The sequence below is a fragment of the Marmota monax genome, unplaced genomic scaffold (genome assembly GCF_021218885.2).
Source record: "Marmota monax isolate L192 unplaced genomic scaffold, Marmota_monax_Labrador192_F-V1.1 WCK01_AAM20220418_F8-fsc00075, whole genome shotgun sequence".
NCBI lineage: Eukaryota > Metazoa > Chordata > Mammalia > Rodentia > Sciuridae > Marmota > Marmota monax.
This window is the reverse complement of record NW_026694772.1, coordinates 6,834,319-6,856,314: the sequence shown is the minus strand read 5'-3', so window position 1 is coordinate 6,856,314 and position 21,996 is coordinate 6,834,319.

Below are 21,996 nucleotides of genomic sequence, written 5' to 3'. Positions count from 1 at the left end.
TTACTTCCTAATTTATTGGTACTGCCCTATGGTTCCCCCAGCCCTGGTGGGGTGGGGGGAAATCAAACCAAATTAAAATACCTCACTTATGGTTTGTGCAAATTTCTGTTTGGATACATCAGTATTGTATTGTCTTTTATCTGAAAGGAAGACTTCCATTTTGACTCTGCTTATCAAATAACCTTCCTTTATGATTGAGAGCAAAGACCTGAAATACTCTTCTTTCAGACCTTCTGCTTTGCAAATAAGTTTCCCTCATCTTCTAACCCTCCACTGAATTCAATATTCACTGACTTCATAGTGCCCTGTTCCCTCCTGCCAGAATCTAAAATATAACATTGCAGAGATACTGGGCTATGACATTACACCAAATATCTATTTGACAACTGAAGTGATAGATTCTGAACAGAAAAGTTATTATTTAATAGAAAAAATAAATTTGAAAATACAGCTATATTTTAAAAGAGGTATATCCAGTGACTTTAAAACTAATTTCATAATTCTTAATCCCATATGAGATATAATTATACTTGCTGTCATATTTCCTGGGATGTCAGCTTGATTTTTAAAATTATTACCTGTTTGGCCAGTTGCCCAATATTCCTGATGTCTGTTTCCCAAGAGCAAATAAGAAATTGTTCAAATTATGTCATGTACATGTACATATATGCCACAATTAAATCCACTAATGTGTGTAATATGCCCCAATAAAAATTGAATAAACAGAAGACGACAGAAAAAGAATGATGATATCTCTCTTATTTCCACAGTGTTATTTTGGTATCAAAGCAAAAAATCAGGGAAATTTATTTTGAGACCTCTAACACCAAAGGTGATATTATCTTGAGGGCCAGTGTCACAGAACATTTCATGAATATTATGATTACAGTGGGTATTTTCCTTACAAAAATGCACCTATTACCGTAGCATGAATTTTTGCACATGAGCACAGTGTGTTAAAATTTTCCCAGACACTATTGTTGAGCTGGTCCATGGAACTAATCTTTCAAACCCTCTTTTAATATGCTACATTAATTTAATATAGCATTAATTTACTTAGGAATATAATAAAATAAGCAATTGGATATTGATGAAATAAATGTTTAATGGTCATATCTCCCCCTTATTTTACTAATACTGATACAGATATGTTTAATATGTCTACTGCTAATCATCAATATATTTCCATTTTAGCCTCCGAATAGGAAATAAATGTACTGTCCTCTGCAGTACAATGAGAACTATCCCAAGCACTGGTGTAACATGAGAGCTTTCCTTTTAGCTTTAGAAGCTGAAGGGAAAGAGGAAAAAAAAATCTCGTTATCATATGGGATATACGTTCACAGGAGCTTTTAAGAGACTTTTGGGAGTATTGTCTGCAATTACATTTCTGTCTTTTCTTAACAAACCTAAAATTATTACTATGAGCCAAATATACTCCTCGATGACATCCAGCTCCATATTTTTGTCTTGCATCACTGAAGCTGAGAGGCTTTCCTTTTAAACAGTCAATTCTGTAGTAAATCTACACAGGTGCAAGCACACGCACACATATACACTCATCTAAAATATTTAATGACAAGCACTGGAATGAAGAAAAATGTAATCAAGTAAAAGCAATCTTTTAAAAAACTTTGTTATGACTGTCTAAGTTCTGCACTTCTAATAACTATCACTTCTTTTTCTGACTGGAAATAATAAATCATTCTTATTGTTCATCCTCAATATATACACAAAATTTTTAGTCCTCTAAAGTTTAACATTTTTGAGCATAGCTCAAGTTGTTATTTTCCCCTGACTTGTTTTCTCATTTTTATTGCCTAGAATGGTAGAAAATAGAAGAAAATGTTTTTTTTAAAAATTAAATTGTGATTTTTAAAAGATAGGACAATAGTTCATTTTTACTATTTTTTTGAACATCACTTCAGACATGACCTACCTACATTCTATTGGTCTGTAATAAAATCTAAATATTTTGATGTGGTGGGAGGTTTACACAATCAAAAAAATAGATCTTTTACTCTAAAAGATGCTGAGAAAACCAAGGGAAATGCAGTTGCGATTAAGGTATTGACGTACTAATACAAATTCTTAGACAACATTAATAACTGGATCTTTTTTTTTTTTGTACTGGGGTTACCCAGAGGCACTTTACAACTGAGTTCCATCCCAAGCCCTTTTTAATTTTTAATTTTGCGAAGTCTAAGTTGCTTATGGCCTTGGACATGCAATTCTCCTGTCTCAGACTCCCAAGTATCTAGGATTATAAGCCTGGGCCACCCCTCCTTTTTATTTATTTTGTGATAGGGTGTCTCTAAGTTGCTTATGGACTTGCTAAATTGCTGAGGCTGCAATCCTCCTGCCTCAGCCACCTGAATTGCTACCCCTCCCGGCTCTAAATATATTTCTTCCCCACCCACCCAACTCATTTGGACACTTTTGAGCAAAATACAGTTATTTTCTCAAGCAATGAAGTTTATAAGTATTTATAGAGTGCCAGGCATAGTAACATAATTTTGGATTCTTCTCTTCTAGGTCAATAGGAAGCAGAAATGTAAGGTACAATGTTGAGAAGTTGAATTTATTTTCTTCTGATTACCAGCATTTTTCCTAAGCTCCTCAGTTAGTGGTAACTGATAATTACTTCAGAAAGATACTTGGAGAGTTTTTAGGATGTATTGTATGGCAGCAAAAAGAATAGTACATATCCCCAACAGGGCAAATCTAAGTCCCACATCAAATGTACAGGGATTATGTTAAAATTGTGATGCTATACGCACAAGAATAGAAGCAGTGGCAATTCTAAGTTTTAACATGAAGTAAACATAAACAACTTCAGTGAGCATTAAGCACATTTAGAAAAGAATACATCTCATACAACATCAAAGTTGAAGTCATTTTAAAATTCATTTTAAAACATGACCTGAATATTAGAAGTATTAATAAAGAAAAACTTTCCCAGAGTTAAGCTTTGTGAAAGTCTTATTATCATGTAAATTACTCTAATCTTGTTTCTTAAAATAAACACATTTAATTATCATTTACCCACAATTTCCTCAAATCACAGTTAAATTTTCATAACTATTCCCTGTAGATCATATCTTCCTTAATTAATTCAATTTTTTATCTTTCACTTAAAAGTGAATAACTTTTCTTCAGGTTCCTTTCTTCTTAAGCAATCTAACAATAGCACAATTATTAATACAGTCTATAAATATGATGTTGATATATAATAAACAGTTGATTGATACAGTATTATGCAAAATGAGCAGAATGATTGGATTATTTTAGTGGACCTCTCACAGTCTAATATAAGCAATTCTCTTTAATGATGATTCTGTAAACATCTCATTTATAAATGAGATAAAAATTAATTTTCTTTGCAAATAATGCAAAGTTATAAACATAATGACTTCACACCCTAGAATTATACTATTTTTTTCCATTTAAAAATTTACCTTCCTGCAGGGTATCATGGTGCATGCCTTTAAACCCAGAAACCAGGGAGGCTGAGGCAGGAGGATCACAAGATCGAGGTCAGCCTCAGCAAATTAGCAAGGCTCTAAGCAAATTAGTGAGATGCTGTATCAAAAGAAAAATTAAAAAGATCTGGGGGATGTGGCTCAGTGGTAAAGTGCCACTGGGTTCAATCCCTAGTACCATAAATATATATAATATACATTTATAAATATGTGTGTGTGAGTGTGTGTATCTTTCAAAAAGAGTTAAAAAACTACCTACATAAAAAACTCCAGCTAGTTTACCAACTCCAGCTAGTCTACCCCCAAACCATATAACTTATCAGAGTACCAGTCCTGAAATTCCACTATTAGAATCATAGATCACAGATATCTCTTCCTGCTTAAAGTACAGCTAATATATGAACATTAAGGCTATATGTTTATAGGTTATTTAATTACAATTTTCTTATAGGTAAGAGAAGATATTGTGGCTCTGGAGAGCAGAAAAGTGAGAGAAAGTATCAGTATTATTGAAATATACACATTTCACCAGGCTTACAAAATCTTTAGCACCTAGTTAGTTTTGATACTCAAAATACATACACTATAAGTACTCCCCAGATTAAAGGGAATGAAGCTAAAAAAAATCAAAGTCCATTTGTAAAACATCAAATACAAATAAAGGTCTGCCATATGCTTTATGTAGCTATTGCAAAAAAAAAGTGTTTTTCAGCAAATATGAATGATAAAGTGAAAGAAATAGGACATCAACCAAGAAGCAGAATGTCTCCTTTAGAGTAATTAATACTAGTAATCAATAAATCACATATATTTAATTGTAATAAAATGTAGTTAATTTGCTAATTGGATATATATGCTTTAATAATGAAGGTTACCATCAATTTAGCTACTTGTCAGTACTATCCTTAGACTCTGCAATATCCATAACTACAACTGAATTAAATGAGTAAAAAAAAAAAAGGCTAAAATGAGTTCCAAGCAGAAGTACTGACCTTATCTTTTATTTTTTTTACATAGAAGTAAAAAGTAGATAAAGTACAAGATTTACTAATTATATACTTGAGCAATTCTTCTAGTTTTGTGCCTTACCTATCTTTAATTTAAAAAACGCTTTTCATTAAAAATATTTTTTTCTTAAATGAAGTCAAGTGTTTTAATAAAGACATCATTATCTCTTTGTAGTCTCCAACTTCCACACAGACTGAAAATGTATAATGTAAAATTCTATGGCTATGAAATAAGTAGCTTAATTGAAGTATATTTATTTTGGTATGCTTTCATGGGTAAAAGTTATTTCAGTTAACACATGGGGAAATGTCTGGAGGTCTTAAACCTAATACTATTCTAATAAACTCAACATAAGGTTCTTATTTCTGTAACATAAAGCAACTTAATGCAAATGAGGATACACAGTAAATATTACTTAGCACTCATTATGAAGTGTTAAATCCATCATCACAGCATGTGGTTCAAGACCTACGAGTTTCATCTACTCAAGTAACATAATATGGGTGGATGAGCATGTGCTTCCCTCAGAATCTAAAGTGTATTACATTTGTTAAGACCAGTCATTTTAAAGTACCTTCTAACTGGCATCCTGCAAAAAAAAAAAAAAAAATGATTAAAATTAATTACAATTTTCCAACCTTTAAAAAAAAAAATGGGAATTGACTGGGTTCCCTTACCACTGAGCCATATCGCCAGCCCTTTTTATTTTATTTTGAGACAGGGTCTCACTAAGTTGCTTAGGCCCCCCCCAACTTGCAATTCACCTGCCTCAGCCTACTGAGCCACTGAGATTACAGGAATGTGCCACCATGCCCATCTAATTTTCTGTCTTTTAACTAAGACTGAAAGACCATATTAAAGTAACATCTATCAATAGCAAGAACAATATAAAATTTCATGAAATATGTCTTTCTTTGTAAATTTATTTATCCTTACTTTTCATAACGGTCAACCTGTAAAAATCTTGAATATTCTTATTTCAGTCTAGAAAACATCAATTTATTTATAAATTCTAAAAAGCTTTTTAATTAATGATTGAAATCAATAAATATGATATATAAAATAATATTTTGAAAAAGTCTCAGAAAATAATTATTATTAAATAACACTCAAGTAATGTTATTTATTATTTGGCAATTACATGTCCCTCATATCTATGTGGAGGGCAATAAAACTGCTTTAGATATCTCAACAATTCTAAAATAATAGAATAAAACATATAGTGTATATTTTCTTTGCACAAACTATACATTGAAATAAAAAATACTTCAAATGTATATACATATGTATCTAGTGTGTGTGTGTGTGTGTGTGTGTATATATATATATATATATATATACACACACACACACACACACACATTCATATTTATATATACAGTTCCAGAATGGCTTTGATCTTAGCCAAAGTTGCCTGCAGAGTTCAGTTTCAGTTAATTTCGGTTCTTCTTTGCTTCTATCATTGAATTTATCCATGTTTTAAGAAAAAGTCTGAAAAAGTATTTGTATCTAGATTTTCATCATCTCTAGCAATTAAAGGAATGCAAATCAAAACTACTCTAAGATATCATCTCATTCCAGTCAGACTGGCAGCAATTATGAAGACAAACAACAATAAGTGTTGGCGAGGATGTGGAGAAAAAGGTACACTCAAACACTGCTGGTGGGACTACAAATTGGTGCAGCCAATATGGAAAGCAGTATGGAGATTTCTTGGAAATCTGGGAATGGAAACCCTATTTGACCCAGCTATTCCTCTCCTGGGTCTATACACAAAGGACTTAAAAACAGCATACTACAGGGACACAGCCACATCAATGTTTATAGCAGCACAATATAGCTAAACTGTGGAGCCAACCTAGACGCCCTTCAGAGGATGAATGGATAAAAAATGTGGCATATATACACAATAGAATTTTACTCAGCAATAAAAGAGAACAAAATCATGGCATTTGCAGGTAAATGGTTGGCGTTGGAGAAGATAGTGCTAAGTGAAGTTAGCCAATCCCAAAAAAACAAATGCCATATGTTTTCTCTGATATAAGGAGGCTGACTCATAGTGGGGTAGGGATGGGGAGCATGGGAGGAATAAATGAATTCTAGATGGGGCTGAGGGATGGGAGGGGAAGCGAGGGGGCAGGGGATTAGCAAGGATGGTGGAATGTGATAGACATCATTATCCAAAGTACATGTATGAAGACACAAATTGGTGTCAACATACTTTATATATAACCAGAGATATGAAAAGTTGTGCTGTATAAGTGTAATAAGAATTATAATGCATTCCACTGTCATTTTTTTTTAAAAATCAATTAAAAAAGGAAAGGATAATGAGTAATAACAAGAGTAGAGTAACATTTCTGTTATTTCTGGGCTAAATTTAGAAGATGTTCATAATCTATCTATTCCTTGACACTGATAGATTTTATATCATTCTGACCTCTTTGGGCTAAGGACATGGCTGCTTCTTTGACTCCATTATTGATGATTATATTCTTAAGAGGAGTGTCATTAAGTTTTAATGTTGCAACTCCTCATATAAATAATAAGGATGTGTCCAGATATATTTTCTAAAGTGAAGAGGAGCAATCAACCTTCTCATATGTCTTAGTTTGCTTTCTGTTTCTATAACAGAAACCCAAGACAGGGTATTTTGTAAAGAAGTTTATTTACACTCATGGTCCTGGAGGCTGAAGAGTCCAAGAGTATGGCACCAATATGTGGACAGGACCTTGTGCTACTTCATTTTATAGTGAAAAAGGAGAAGGGTAAGTACGGGAGTAAGGACAAGCATGAGGGGCTGGGCTTGCTTTATAACAACCTGCCTTCATATCTATAACCCATTCCCATAAGTACCCACCTACTTCAATGAAAGTGGCATCAGTGCATTCATGAGGGAGGAGGCCTTATGAGCTAAACATCTTCCATCAGGTTCCACCTCCCAATACTACCACATTGGTAATTAAGGTTCCAATACATGAACTTCTGGGGGACAAGTTCAAACCACAGTATTGTGTTTCCACTATTCTTCCTTACCATTTGCCTATAAACAAAATTGTTCTTTCTCACCAAAGACTGTTATATCAGCGGAGGTTGCTCTTTTGTCATTAGTTAATTCCATGCTACCTCAACCAAATCATAATCACATCATTTAGGATAATTGAGAAAAGCATATGTCCTGCTTTGCCTGAATCAGCTTCAGTGAATATTAATCAGAAAAGAATTTCTATCAGTTGCTAACACCATTAGAATGCAATTATGATCATGTCATTTTAAAGCATATTTGAATTTAAGAGCTTGTATAATGTAGCACCACTATTTTCCACATAACAACAACAAAATCAAATGAGGCTATGAGAGTCGAAGTGACTTGCTACAAATGCTCATTCCTGACATCATTCACTATTGTGGAAAAAATTTAATAAAGAATTTAGCCACTATTAGTTTTGCTTTCTTTTTATGTGGTCTAAAGCATCCTAGTTGATACAAACACACTTGAGTATATCTATTCAAATATATAGGGTTTGCCAGAGCTACCCTAAATATGAGATAACTATATTATCAAGACAACCAAAATATTCAAAGAATATTTTAATTTTACTTCTTCTGTTATTATCAGGATCTCTTGTTTTTATCCAAAAGCTATTCTAGCAAATGTAAAAGTATTGATTTTTATTTATCTTATAGCCAACAGGTAATGCATACATCCATACAAACCAATATGTCTTCCAATACAAAGCATATTTTATCAGCAATGCTATCTTTATTTGCATGGATATTATTTAATTCTATGATAGTAAATGTTATAGAATATAACATATTTAAAGATGCTTATTTCACTTACTGGCATCATGTAAAAAGAGATGGCAGTATAAATGTAAACCTTAAAATAGCAGTGATATGATCAATCACATCATAAAAGTATCAAATATAAATATTTGAAACAGTCTCACTGAAGGAAATTTAGTATGGTATTTTAAATTTTAATGGCATAAAATTAGTTGGATCCTATAGGCTTTCTTGTTTGTTTGATTTTTGTACTTGGACTTGAACTCAAGGGCACTGGAACACTGAGCCACATCCCCAGCCCAATTTTGTATTTTATTTAGAGACAGGGTCTCACCAAGTTGCTTAGTGCCTCGAATTGCTGAGGCTGGCTTTGAACTTGTGATCCTCCTGCCTCAGCCTTCCCAGCCACTGGGATTATAGGCATGCACCACCGTGCCTGGCTCAGAAACTTATAAAGTTTCTTATAAAATTATTTTTCTAAATATAGCAACACTCCAATGATTTTTATTCTATTTATAATTTATGTGGGGTTGCATTTATCAGTCATATTTGAAATTATGTTTTAATAGCTTCATTATAAAACAAAAAATATCAACAAGAATTTATTTGATTTTTGGACTCAGATGCAAAGAGGTCTGAAATAGTCCCGTTTCTCAGATTAGAAGGGTCTGCAATGCCTCATTCTTGTTTAATTCCATTTTAAAATACTCTTTTATATGCACCAATTTATCTCAATATCCACTTTCACCTTCTTTTCCATGTATCACCACATCATCACAATGGGTATACACAATTATGTGTTATATCCTCACATGGCTGTATCTTAGGCTCTACATATAGCTAATCAATTGTTCTCAATTATGCATGGTATCTACAATTTATTAGAATTGAAAATAAAGTGAAATTACTAAAGTCTTAGTTTTCTAGAATGTCTATTTTCTCAAATATTGCAACATACCTAATTTACAATAGAATATATTTGGCTTTCACTAGTTATTAAAATGTAAAGATTTCATAAGAAAATAATTACAAACAAAAGCTGCCAAAGAAATATACTGAAAACTGCATGTGAATCTTCATTCCTTCTCACATGCTCTGGTCTAAAGAGCACAGGACTGAGTATTAGCATGGGTGGATTTAATCCCCAAATTGCTTTCACATTAGCATTGATCTTTCATTAGTCACTTAATGACTCTAGACTTTGTTTTTTCTTTTAGTAATAAAATTTGTAGTTGGATTTTATAACATATGGCTTTATATTCTCAAATTCAAAGTTTTTAAAAAAATTTTATTAATATGTATTTAAATTGTTTACAATAGTTAGAAAATGAAACAGTTACCTAACAGTGTTTTAAATATGTAGAGTACAGAATTTGCTGTGTGCTTCAAACACTGACATTAATAGTATCCTTCTTCATTCATATATATAAAAATGTTGTCTTGGATTCAGAGATAATCAAACCTCTATCTATACACTTAATTGTATTAACTACGTTGAAATGTTAAATGGTAACATATATAGTGTTAAACTTAGAAAAACAGCATCTGTTAACATTTAGTATGTCTTTGAAACACTTATTTCTGAGAATACAGGTAGTCTACTGTAGTGAAAAGCACACTAAGGTAAATATAAATTTAAATCTCAATGCTGTCACATAAAATTACTTTATTTGTGACAGGTTTTTAAATCTCTGTGTTCTATCACATGTGAAGTGAGGATAATGGAATTGTTTTTTGTAAATAAAAGAAAATGTCATGTAGTTTTTTGTCACTAAACAATGCATCATGAATCAATGGAAGGCAGGGACTGTGACCTACTTTTCTTTGCAAGCTTTCATCTCAGAATAACTCTACAAGGGTACTTAATCCATGCACTTTTAAAAATGAGTAAATTAATGAATCTTAATGTGTCTATTTCATATCTTCAGAAATCTGCATTTTTAAATGCAATGAATAATACTGCATTGAGAAAAAGTATTGTTTGGTAGCTAGGCACACAATAAACATTATTTCCACTTTCTTGAAGCTTCTAGAACTAAATCAAGCTATTATGAAATTATAAATATACTGTAACAAAGGCTATGAATAAAAAGTAGAATTACTTGTTCATTCATTTGAACCTTTAATAAAGTAACACTTTACACCAAATACTGTGCCAGTCAAGTTCTAGTATTTATTTCTTGGATATTCAGATATTTCTTTCTATTCCTATTCATGCAGATAAAACATGTTAGTTTTTGTTTGTTTGTTTGTTTAACTCAGGCATATGGAAAACCTGAATAAAAAGGCCCAAAGATTTTTGCAGGAGTACATACATTGTTTCATAGGATGATAAAATAAATTGACTAAACCAATAATATTGACATTAATTTTAAAGTAATTTTATTCTATCATTGACACATAACTTAACCTATTAAATGCAATTGTGAAGTTTGAAACAAAAGTACAGTCACACTGTTTACCTCTCCCCAATATCCTCATTCCTCTGTCCAAGAGGCAAATACTTTGGAATTTTTCAACTATTTAATCTGGATATATATATAATCTCCACAGTCCCAGCAAGTATCTGCAGAAACATAGTGGTCCTATAGTTCTTAATCTTCCCATAGCTCCTAAAATTATAGAGATCAACCATGTTGACTCAATAACGATTTAACTAAAATTTGTGTGATAATAATGGGCATTTGAAAGAAGAAAAACATCCATGCATGTGTGTGTATTCTGTGTTTATTTCAACCTAGTTGTAGGAAGTACTTTTCTGTGTGCTGCTATAGTTTTATTTTGTCCGTGACCCTGTCTTCTCTTTCTCTACTTCCTGGCTGCCATGATCTAAACAGCTTCCCTCTTCTACATACTTCCACCATGATATTCTTTCTCACTTCAGTTCTAAAGCAATGCCTATAATCATCCATGGACTTAAAGCTTTAAAACTGAGTCAAAATATTTTTTCCTCCCTTAAGTTGTTCCTATCAGTTAATTTGGTCACATCAATGAAAAGCAGACTAATAAAATCCCTTATTGGATTGTGTTGTTGGAGGGCATCCTTAGATAAATTACTTTAAGAGGGTACATGAGAGGCATATTTTTGAGACTTTCGATTGTATGAAATTTTATTTTCCTCTCACATACTTAATAGTTGCATTTTAAAACATTGCTCTGAAGTCTCTTTTTGTTCCTGAATTACTATTGACATGTCCAAAGTCATTCTTACTACAGATCTATTTTATGTACCATTCATTTTTCTTTTGGGAATTTTATAGGAAACTCTTTTTGTCTCTGGTATTCTGACATTTCATGATGAATTATTTGGAATGAATTTATTATCATGTATTATGCAGGGTACTCATTGAATCCATTTAATCTGAAAATTCAAGTATTTCAGTTCTGGGAAATTTTCTTAAAATTTTTATCTTCCTTTCAAACATTTTCTCTTTTTTCTTTCTACAATGCTTATTATTGAGCTATTAGGATTCTTAGAACTATTTTCTAACTTTCTATTTTCATTTTCTTTGTTTACTGTATTAATCTTAGAGATTTATCCAATTTTATTTTCATATTTTCTACCACGTAGTATAAGGCAGAGGTTTTTTTAATATATTGGTTCTTTTTAGTTATACATGACAGCAGAATACATTTTGACATAGTTATAAAATCCTGGAATATATGTTGTTCTAATTAAGTCTCCAGGACCTCTCCTTCCCTTCTCCTTCCCCAATACCTGTCCCCTTCTCTCTCTACTAATCTTTCTGCCATTTACCAACAGTTATTTTTTAAAATTAATTTCTTGTACATGATGGTGTACATGATGTACATGATGGTGACACTCACTGTAGTATGTTCACATATGAATATGGGCACTTATGTCAGATTCATTCCACTATCTTTTCTTCTTTCCCATCCTTCTTCCCTTCCCTTCATTCCTGTCTACTCCACTAACCTTTATTATTTTATCTTCCCTATTTTATTGTGAATTAGCTTCCACATATCAGAGAAAACGTTGGACCTTTAATTTTGGGGGATTGGTTTATTTCACTTAGGAAGATGATCTCTAGATCCATCCATTTACCAGCAAATGTCAAAGTCATTCTTCTTTACAGCTGAGTAATAATCCATTCTCTCTGTGTGTTCTTGGGTGTGTGTTTTTATACATACATAAAAAAAAAGAAAATGTGAGATGTTTGTGTATAAGTACAGCTGAAAAACAGTTTTATTTTTTTATGTGGTGCTAAGGATGGAACCCAGTGCCTCACACATGCAAGGCAAGCACTCTACCACTGAGCCACAACCCCAGCCCTCACATTTTCTTTATTCATTCATCTGTTGAAGGGCACCTAGCTTAGGTGCAAATTGTGCTGCTATAAACACTATTGTGGCTGTGTCACTATAGTATACTGTTTTTAAATCCTTTGGATATATATCAAGGAGTGGGATAGCTGGGTCAAATGTTGGTTTCATTCCTAGGTTTCTGATGAGTCTCCATACTGCTTTCCAGAGTGGTCACACCAATTTGCAGTCCCACCAGCAATATATGAGTGTGCCTTTTCCCTCACATCCTCACTAACATTTATTATTGCTTGTATTCTTGATAATTGCAATTCTGACTGGAGTGAGATGGAATCTCAGTGTAGTTTTAATTTGCATTTCTCTAATTGCTAGAGATGTTGAACATTTTTTCATATGTTTGTTGACCATTCATATTTTTTCTTTTGAAAAAGTCTGTTTAGTTCCTTTGCCCATTTATTGATTGGGTTATTTTTTTTGTTGTTAAGTTCTTTGAGTTCTTTGTATACTGTGGATACTAATGCCCTATCTGATGAGCTGATAGCAAAGATTTTCTCTCATTCTTTAGGCTCTCTCTGCACACTCTTGATTGTTTTGTTTGCTGTAATGCCATCCCTTAGTTTGATGCCATCCCATTTATTGATTTTTTTATTTTACTTCTTGTGCTTTAGGAGTCTTGTTCAGGAAGTCAGTTCCAGAGCCGATATGTTAGAGTGTTAGGCCTACATTTTTTTCTAGTAGGTTCAGGGGTTCTGGCCTAATTCCTGGGTATTTGATTCACTTTGAGTTTTGTGCAGAATGAGAGATAGGGATTAAATTTCATTCTACTACATATGGATTGCCAATTTTCCCAGCACCATTTGTTAAAAAGGCTATCTTTTCTTCAATGCATGTTTTTGGCCCCTTTGTCAAGTATGACATAACTGTATGTGTGTGGGTTTGTCTGTGTCTTCTATTCTATTCCATTGTTCTTCATGTCTGGCAATTTTTGGAGAGACAGAAAGTACATTCATTTTTTTAAAAAAAGAGAATTAAATAGAAAAAGTGTTAACTAGTACTAAGGTTGTTGACTTAAAAGTTAAAAATTCAAAGTAGCTGCAGGAAGTGGCTACTACCACTAGGGCTATAGGAACAAAGGTTTGAAATAAAGCCTAGAAATATACCAGAAAGGTACACTTTGTTCTCTGAGAAGGAGACACTACTTAATTGGTGTGGCTGTCTCTGAATTCAAAGGATGGGGACCTATGGGTCTGTGAACTAGATCTTTGAGGAGGGGACATGAGTGAACTCCTATTGATGTCTCCAATGAGGGAGGGCATGGGATAGCTCCTTTTGTCAGTGTTGGGAAAAAAAAAAAAAAAAAACAACTACAAACTGCAATTAGTGCTGCTATAAGAAAGTGCTGCTGTTGGAATGTAGAAACACTGTTGGAAGAAAATGGGAATAAGTAAGTTCTTTGTCCTTGTTCCAACCTCACAGTTTCCTCTTTACAGGGAGCAGCTGGCAAAGCAGAAATTTGGGTTTAAAAAGTCTCTGTTTCAGCATCACAGAACAGATTATAAAAGGAAAGGTTTGGAGAGGAGAAATAATAACAACTCATTATTTTCTGAACATTTCCTTTTTAAATAGCATTCTGGTTTTATGTCATGGATGCACTGTTTTCTCTTATCCATAGACATTGAAGTTTTCTTCTCCCTTTATAGTCTACTCCTGCAAGTTTTTTCTTTTATCATTTGATGTTGTTTTTATTGTTATTCTTTGGCTTTCTTATGTCTTTTTTCTTGTCCTCATATCCTGGGCCAGAATTTTTTTCTGGAAATACTGGGCATTTGCCTATAATTGGAAAACTGAAACTCTGAATAGTGGGAGGAGCATAACAAATTGAAGTTTTAAGTTGATCTGAAAAGGGGTGTCTTAGGAAAAATCATGATAGGTATATTTTTAGATCTTTCCTTTTGAGTTGGTCAGTTCCCCCAAAGGACTCTTCCTGTATTCTGCCTGAATGATAACACTCTGCCATTGAGCCCAGTTGGGGGAAAAAAAAAAAAGAGTTCTTTGATTTAATCATTCTGACAAATCGGTCACCACCCATCTGCCTTCTTTGCAGATTTTTTTTTTACCATTTCCCCTTATTTTTTTTTTAAATTTTTTATTGTTGGTTGTTCAAAACATTACAAATTTCTTGATATATCATATTCCACACTTTGATTCAAGTGGGTTATGAACTCCCACCTTCACCCCATACACAGATTGCAGAATCACATCAGTTACGCATCCATTGATTTACATATTGCCATACTAGTGTCTGTTGTGCTCCTCTGCCTTTCCCATCCTCCACCATTCCCCCTCCCCTCCTCTCCCCTCCCCTTGTTTTTCAATGTATTCTCTTAGATGTACATACTATAAAAATATACCATAAAATATCTTCAAAGTATTATTATTATTATATTAGAAAATTCCAGTGAAAATTTCCATCTTAACACCAATATTGTATTAACAAATCATTAGAAAAATGATTTCACATAAAATACTAATTATTTGGGTTTTAGACATGTTACACTATTAGAACCATTGTCTGAGAGTTTTTATTACTATCTTTAACACACTGTACTTTCAATAGCCCTTAAAATTGCTTGCAGAATTTCTTTTTTGAATTATAGGATAGAAAAATATATCATATTTATTTCCAATCTCTATAAGCAAAAGTTGGCTAAAACGTGTATCTCTTATTACAAATTCTTTAAGAATTTTGTAAAACAATCAATTTAGAATCTGAACTACCTAATGCTATTGGATTTGCACTATTTACAGTGTGATTTAATAAGAAAACAAAGAAAACAAAACACCCTATAGAGTCATTTAACTGTGAAATTCTATGCTGTTAGAAAGAATATGTTTTATTCAAGTTTCTTTGGGTCCTACAAGTAATCTCTGTGCATCACACAACTTATGAAAATAAATGGTTGAAATTTTATCTGAAGGAAGCAGTCATTAACCAAGAGTGATACCTTAATAATGCCATTGATATAATTATAGTTTCATTTGGAATTGAATTTCAGTTAGTTCTCCTATAAAGAATGAGCCATTATTATCAAATAATACCAGAACCTCAAAAAATCTTATTTGTATCTGTTTTCAAATCAATAAAATGTGGTTGCAGCTTATAAACACATTAATGTTAGATATCTGTTTCAAGATTAGAGAGAAATATAATTGGAAAATAGTGTTGTTATTACTAAATGAATATGTATTCAGACTTGATTCTATAATGGCTTCAGCCATTGTAGATTCAACATATAAATATTATGGACTTCATATATTGGTTTATATACTCTCATGATACATCCTGATGTATAGTCTGCAATTCTTCAAGAAACAGCATTAAATAAAATATCAAAGAAAAAACTATCTCTAGATATAATAGCCAATTCAGAGCTACATAAAGGTCCACACATTTTAGTATAATAATTACAGTGATTATTTATTAAATAGTCATTAATGTTAAATATTTGTTAAATATTAAATACATTGGAAACTTGCTAAGACTTTATAGATATAATTGTATTCAATCCTCACAACAAAATGGTGATGTAAATTATATAATCACCCCAAATTATACAGATGAGAAAATTAAAGTTTAGAGAGCATTTTTATGTTGCTTAAAATATTTGCTGCTTGAAAACAGATGATGCAATACTAAGAACTGCACTGTGGAGTCCGTGATGTGAATTGATATATTGGTATACATAGATATGCATATAGATACATATACATCAGTATTTTTTATACATTACACTATAGCAATATGTATGTATAATAATATCTTGCCCAAATGTTACTAGTATCTCAATTTGCAATTATCACATCCATAATAGACAAACTCATGAACCCACAAAGTCGACCTTGTCTTAATCCCCAGAATCTATGAGTATGCTAGGTCTGCTATAAAAGTAGTTAAATTTGCAAATGAATTTACCAACCTTGACATGGGGAGATTATGCTGGATTATCTGAGTGCATTCAATGTAATTAAAAGAATCCTTCTAAGAGGAAGAGAGAGACGGAGAACCATACAGATGATCACGTAAGATAGTCTTGGGCAAATCCTTATGGCTTTGAAAATGGAGTAAAAGTGTCATAAGCCAAGGAATGAGGGTGATCTCTAGAAGCTGAAAAAGGCAAGGAAATGTATTTTCCCTAGAACCTCTAGAAAAGAATGCAATCCTGCTGACACTTTGGTTTTAGCCCAGTAAGACTCACTATAGGGCCGGGGTTGTGGTTCAGTGGTAGAGCAATTGCCTACCATGTGTGAGGCACTGGGTTTGATTCTCAGCACCACATGTAAAATACACAAATAAAATAAAGGTCCCTCAACAACTGATAAAGATATTCTTTTTAAAAAGCCTCAATATTTAGGAATTTAACCCTTTTAGGGCTAAATATTATTCTACTGTGTAAATTCCACATTTCGACTATTCCTCCTTTCTATTTTAGCACAGTAAAACACATTTAAGATTTCTAAACTACTTAATTGAAAGATACTACAATAATGTTGCTTTAAGCTCTTAGGTTGTAGGAATGTTAGAGAAGCAGTTATATATTATATATTACAAATGATAGGATTTTTTTCCCCTTTTTAGGTCTGGGTAGTATTTTATTTGGTATATTCCACATTTTCTTTATACATTCATCTATAATGAAAATTTAGTTTCATTCCATATTTTGGCTATTGTGAATAGTGCCAGGTATAGAAAGACAAACACCACAAGAGTTCATTCATATGTAGAAGAGAAAAAAGTTTGTCTCATAAAAGTTGTGAGAATTATCATTACCAGAGACTGGGGAAAATAGGATGGATAGGAGATTAGGAGTGGTTTGAAAATAAGTACAATGTTACAGTTGGCTAGAAAGAATAATTTCTGGTTTTCTGTGGCAGAGTGCAGTGAATATAGTTAAGAATAATACATTATATATTTCAAAATACATGAAGACAGGATTTCAAATGTACACACAAAGGAGAAATGATAAAAAATTAAAGTGATGAATATACTTATTATCCTGATTTGATTATATACAATGTATACATGAAGCAAAATATCAAACTTCACCCTATAAATATGTACAATTGCTATGTGATAAAAAATTAAAATGTTTATACATCATCCTAAAAGAGAAGAACAAAAAACCCGAAAGTATTCAAGGACACACTTTGAAATTTAATGTTGTCTTACAAAAAAGTAGGGTATTTTATACTAGTAAAAATGTTTTGCTTTTTTACATAATTGGCACAATATTTACATATAGAGGAGACTAACAGCCTGCCAAAACTGTAATTGAGAAATAAGACATAAATATTATTTGCTTATAGTCTAAAAGTTGAGTGACATACACAATGGGCAATGTATTCTTTTAAATATTCTCAGAAGTTTAATTTTTACTCAATATATTAGAGAATTTCATTAAATACTGTGTACTATAATAACTATAAATTGTTTTCCTCTACTGCCTCAGCAATATTCTAATAATGTTCCATAATGATTCCTAAGATTCTGTTACTTATAACAACATATTGTTCCTCATTATTATATCTAAGTATTGGTACATTCAGTTTGATTTCGAGCTGCAGGTCTGTGGTTCATCTCCTTTTCAGAGTCCCAGATAAGTTCAGGTTTTTTCATGAGTGTCATTCTGAGCTCACGATAAAGGGGCAGTGGCTATCTAGGGAATATTTGTCTCATGGTTTTAGCTGTAAATTCCCAGATTGGTAAGCAGAAATTTGTGAGACCTCTTTAGCTCTTGACGTGGAATTCACATCATGATTACTTTGTATTTTCCACTGTCCAAAGAGAGTCATCAGGTCATGCTTAAAATTAGTGAACAGGGAACAATACTCATTCCTTGGAAATAAGGAGAGAGAATAAATATTAGCTGAACAATTATATAATTTATAACATCCATAATGAATAAAAATTTTTTTCAGCTAAAGTAAGATTATTTTTGTACTTCTTCAAGCACTGATATTAATTATTCTATCATTTAATTATCTTGTGACAATTGTTTTTTCAACCATAGAACTATAGAATTTGAATTCTATAATGAGTTAAGCCAAATTTTCATATCTTGTTATTTTTATTCAAAATTGAACTTAAGACCCTAAGAAAAGTATACAATGTACTTTATTGGCATGGGAAAAACTATTATAAATGAAATGGGAATATGCATTTATATTTGTATCATAGGATGGCTATGCCTTTCTCTTTTTAAAAAGGCAAAAAAACACAACCAGAATTACAATTAGAAATATGAAAATGAGAAATTAGACTTGGACGTGAAATACATATATATTTTTTGAAAAACTGGTTTTAAAACAGCTTTCTGAGAATTCAGTATAATGGCCAATTATACTTCAATAGAAAAGGGGAGGTCTTAATTACAGTAGATGGGGTGGAGAGAGAAGATGGGAGGGGAGGGAAGGGGAGGGGGGATAGTAGAGGATAGGAAAGGCAGCAGAATACAACAGACACTAGTATGGCAGTATGTAAAAATGTAGATATGTAACCGATGTGATCCTGCAATGTGTATACGGGGAAAAAATGGGAGTTCATAACCCACTTGAATCAAATGTATGAAATATGATATGTCAAGAGCTATGTAATGTTTTGAACAACTAATAATAAAAAAAAAGAAAAGGGGAGGTCTTAATTTTTTCTTTGAACTGTAGAGTTTTGTTGGAATTTATCAAATAGTTTATTTTCTATATAGGTACCCAATGGATCTATTTTAAGAACTTATGTTTAGTGTTTTTGAATATATCTTAGATTCCACAGAAATGTTCTCTATAGTCTAAAATTGGCCACTCTGTTTCATAATGCTATCCAGCTAATTGGAAATAATAATGGTGTTGCTCATCAGTAATAATAAGCATTATGTATCACTCTCTGGGATCTTATCCAAAGACAATATATAACAATATTCAATGTTTTAATTTTTATTGCATCCTTGGTAAAGAGACCATAACAATATAATTTTATTATTTTTTCTATTGTATTTTATCAAATAAATTCAGAGTTTATTACCTTATAAAGTGTCCTCTAAGTTTAGGTTTGTTATATCACTTTTAAATAAGATACTTTCCCCTTAAGCAATATAAAATTAAATATTACCTAATGAGACACATATTCTCACGAGTTAATATGAAAATTTTAGTTTAATATCTAGCTCATTTACTTGCTCTAATCTTTACCCTTAAATATGAAAATTAAATCAAGAAAATGTGTAACTTCCACTATACTAATGTTTAAGGAATTTAACAAATTATTTTCACATTACATAGCTTTTCTTATTTACTGAATTCTACATGTACACACTTATCTTGCAAGTTTTGTCCACAATCTAACCCTACACTTTTAACTTTGGTATCCTCCTTATTTTTTTCACTCATAATATAGTAAGTCACTTACCAATCTGCATAGTTGGCTCCACATTTACCCTACCAGGTTGGCCTATAATTTCCACTTCAGTGTTGGTGTAGCAGGATCAAATAACATGCAATTTGCTGTTGTTTGTATTAGATGTATATAGAATATTTAACTGATTTTCCTTACTACAGTCATTTGTTTCTAGAAGTTTTAAAAAATTGAACATCATTCATCAATTCTCTCCATTCCTCCTTTTTTTTTGGCAATACTATTTTAACCTACTTACTGATTAAAAAAAAATCACTCAGTTGAACAATTATTTTTAGTAGGTCTTCAGTGGATTTTCTTCCTGCTAAGAACCAGTGAAACTAATTCTACTACCTAGATGCTCTGTAAATTTCTATGTATTTATCATGAGTAACTTTCATAAAATCACAAATCTTAACATGTTCATTTTAGTTACTTCCAAATTTTAACCCCTAATTCAAAACTATTTCCCAAATTTTATCTCCCTGCCTATATCTATCTATCCAACCATCTATCCATTATTTGACCCACCCAATCACCTGACCACTAGGTTTTTGCAATCAATACACATGATAATTAAGCATTATCCAACTGAACTCTTCTCCTCCATTTGTCCTTTTTTAAAAACTAATGCCATCACTATTATCCCACTCACTCAAGCCAAAAGCCTTGGACTCACCCTAGGTTTCTCCTTTTTTGCCCATCTTCTACAAATTACTGCTCTTTGTTCCTCTGTTTTTTTTTTTTTTCCCATTGCTTCATCCCTACAGCCTATATGTCTGCAAATGTATTCCATTCTAACAAGCAGTCAACTGAAATGGGCATCTTATCATAAGGTCAATTCAATACTTGATCCTATGGCAACGCTGGTTATCTTCTGTTTGCGGACCTCTGCCAGATCCACTACTACCTGTTCTATTTTACTCTGTGTACTAAGAGATGGGCCTTTATGAACTAAACCACAGGATTCCTTGTCCTCTAGATAACTTCTGCCAATAGGACACTCAGGAAGGAGACTGGAGTATTGTGAGAATCAGCTCTGGGGTATTAATTAACTCATTTCTCTCCTGAGTTTCCAAAGATTGCCTTTGCATCTTCATCAAGACCATAGTTCCTGTCAAGTAATTAATTCCATTTAGCATCTTCTTCGAAGAAAACTTACTTTTCTTGCCCCTTAATACCTTATACTGGTCACAGCTGGGAGCTGGCACAGCTTCTGTGTTTTCACACTCTCCTTTTGGGATTCTGTAAACCATGCCAAAGGCTTTGTAAATAATGTTAATATTTTCTAACATTATTCTGTTTGAGTATTCTGCCTGCTCCCTGTTGGAACCTAAGTAATCTTTTACTAGTCGTATGTCTCTGGGCAAGTTATGTAAGTTCAATAGGCTTCAATTTCTTTATTACTAAAATACAAGTAATACTTTCTTGTTCATATGACTTCCATGAATATTACGTGAGATTGTATATTAAAGTGCTTGGGATAACATCTAATATATTTACAACTACCATTTTAGTAGATCGTAGTTGTACAGTAGTAATTTTATGTGGTTCAAACCAATTATGCACCTTATAAAGATGAACTTTTCTTATAAATGTCCTTATTTCTAACTTTTTATAAAATTTTTAACTTGTTCCTAACTCTGCTCTTAGTTTCCAGATGTTACTTAAACATGCCTATTATTTCCTTCATTAGAAGTTCATGGAGGTCTGTCTTGAAGTGACCAAACATTGGTTTCCTCTTCTTTCATTCGTCATTTTGAATTTTAATTTCATAGACAAGGCTTCACTGACAAATTTTCCTAAGAAACACCAACCTACTAGATTTATTCTTAGTGATCCTTGTTTGTGCCTGCCACAAATGTCATATTTTATAACAATGTGTATTATTCACCTGTCTACAATGTAAAATCAGCCCTATGATGGTGTTTGGCTCTCAATAAGTATTTGTAGAAAGAATAAAAATGTATATCCCTTCTGACATTAAAATTC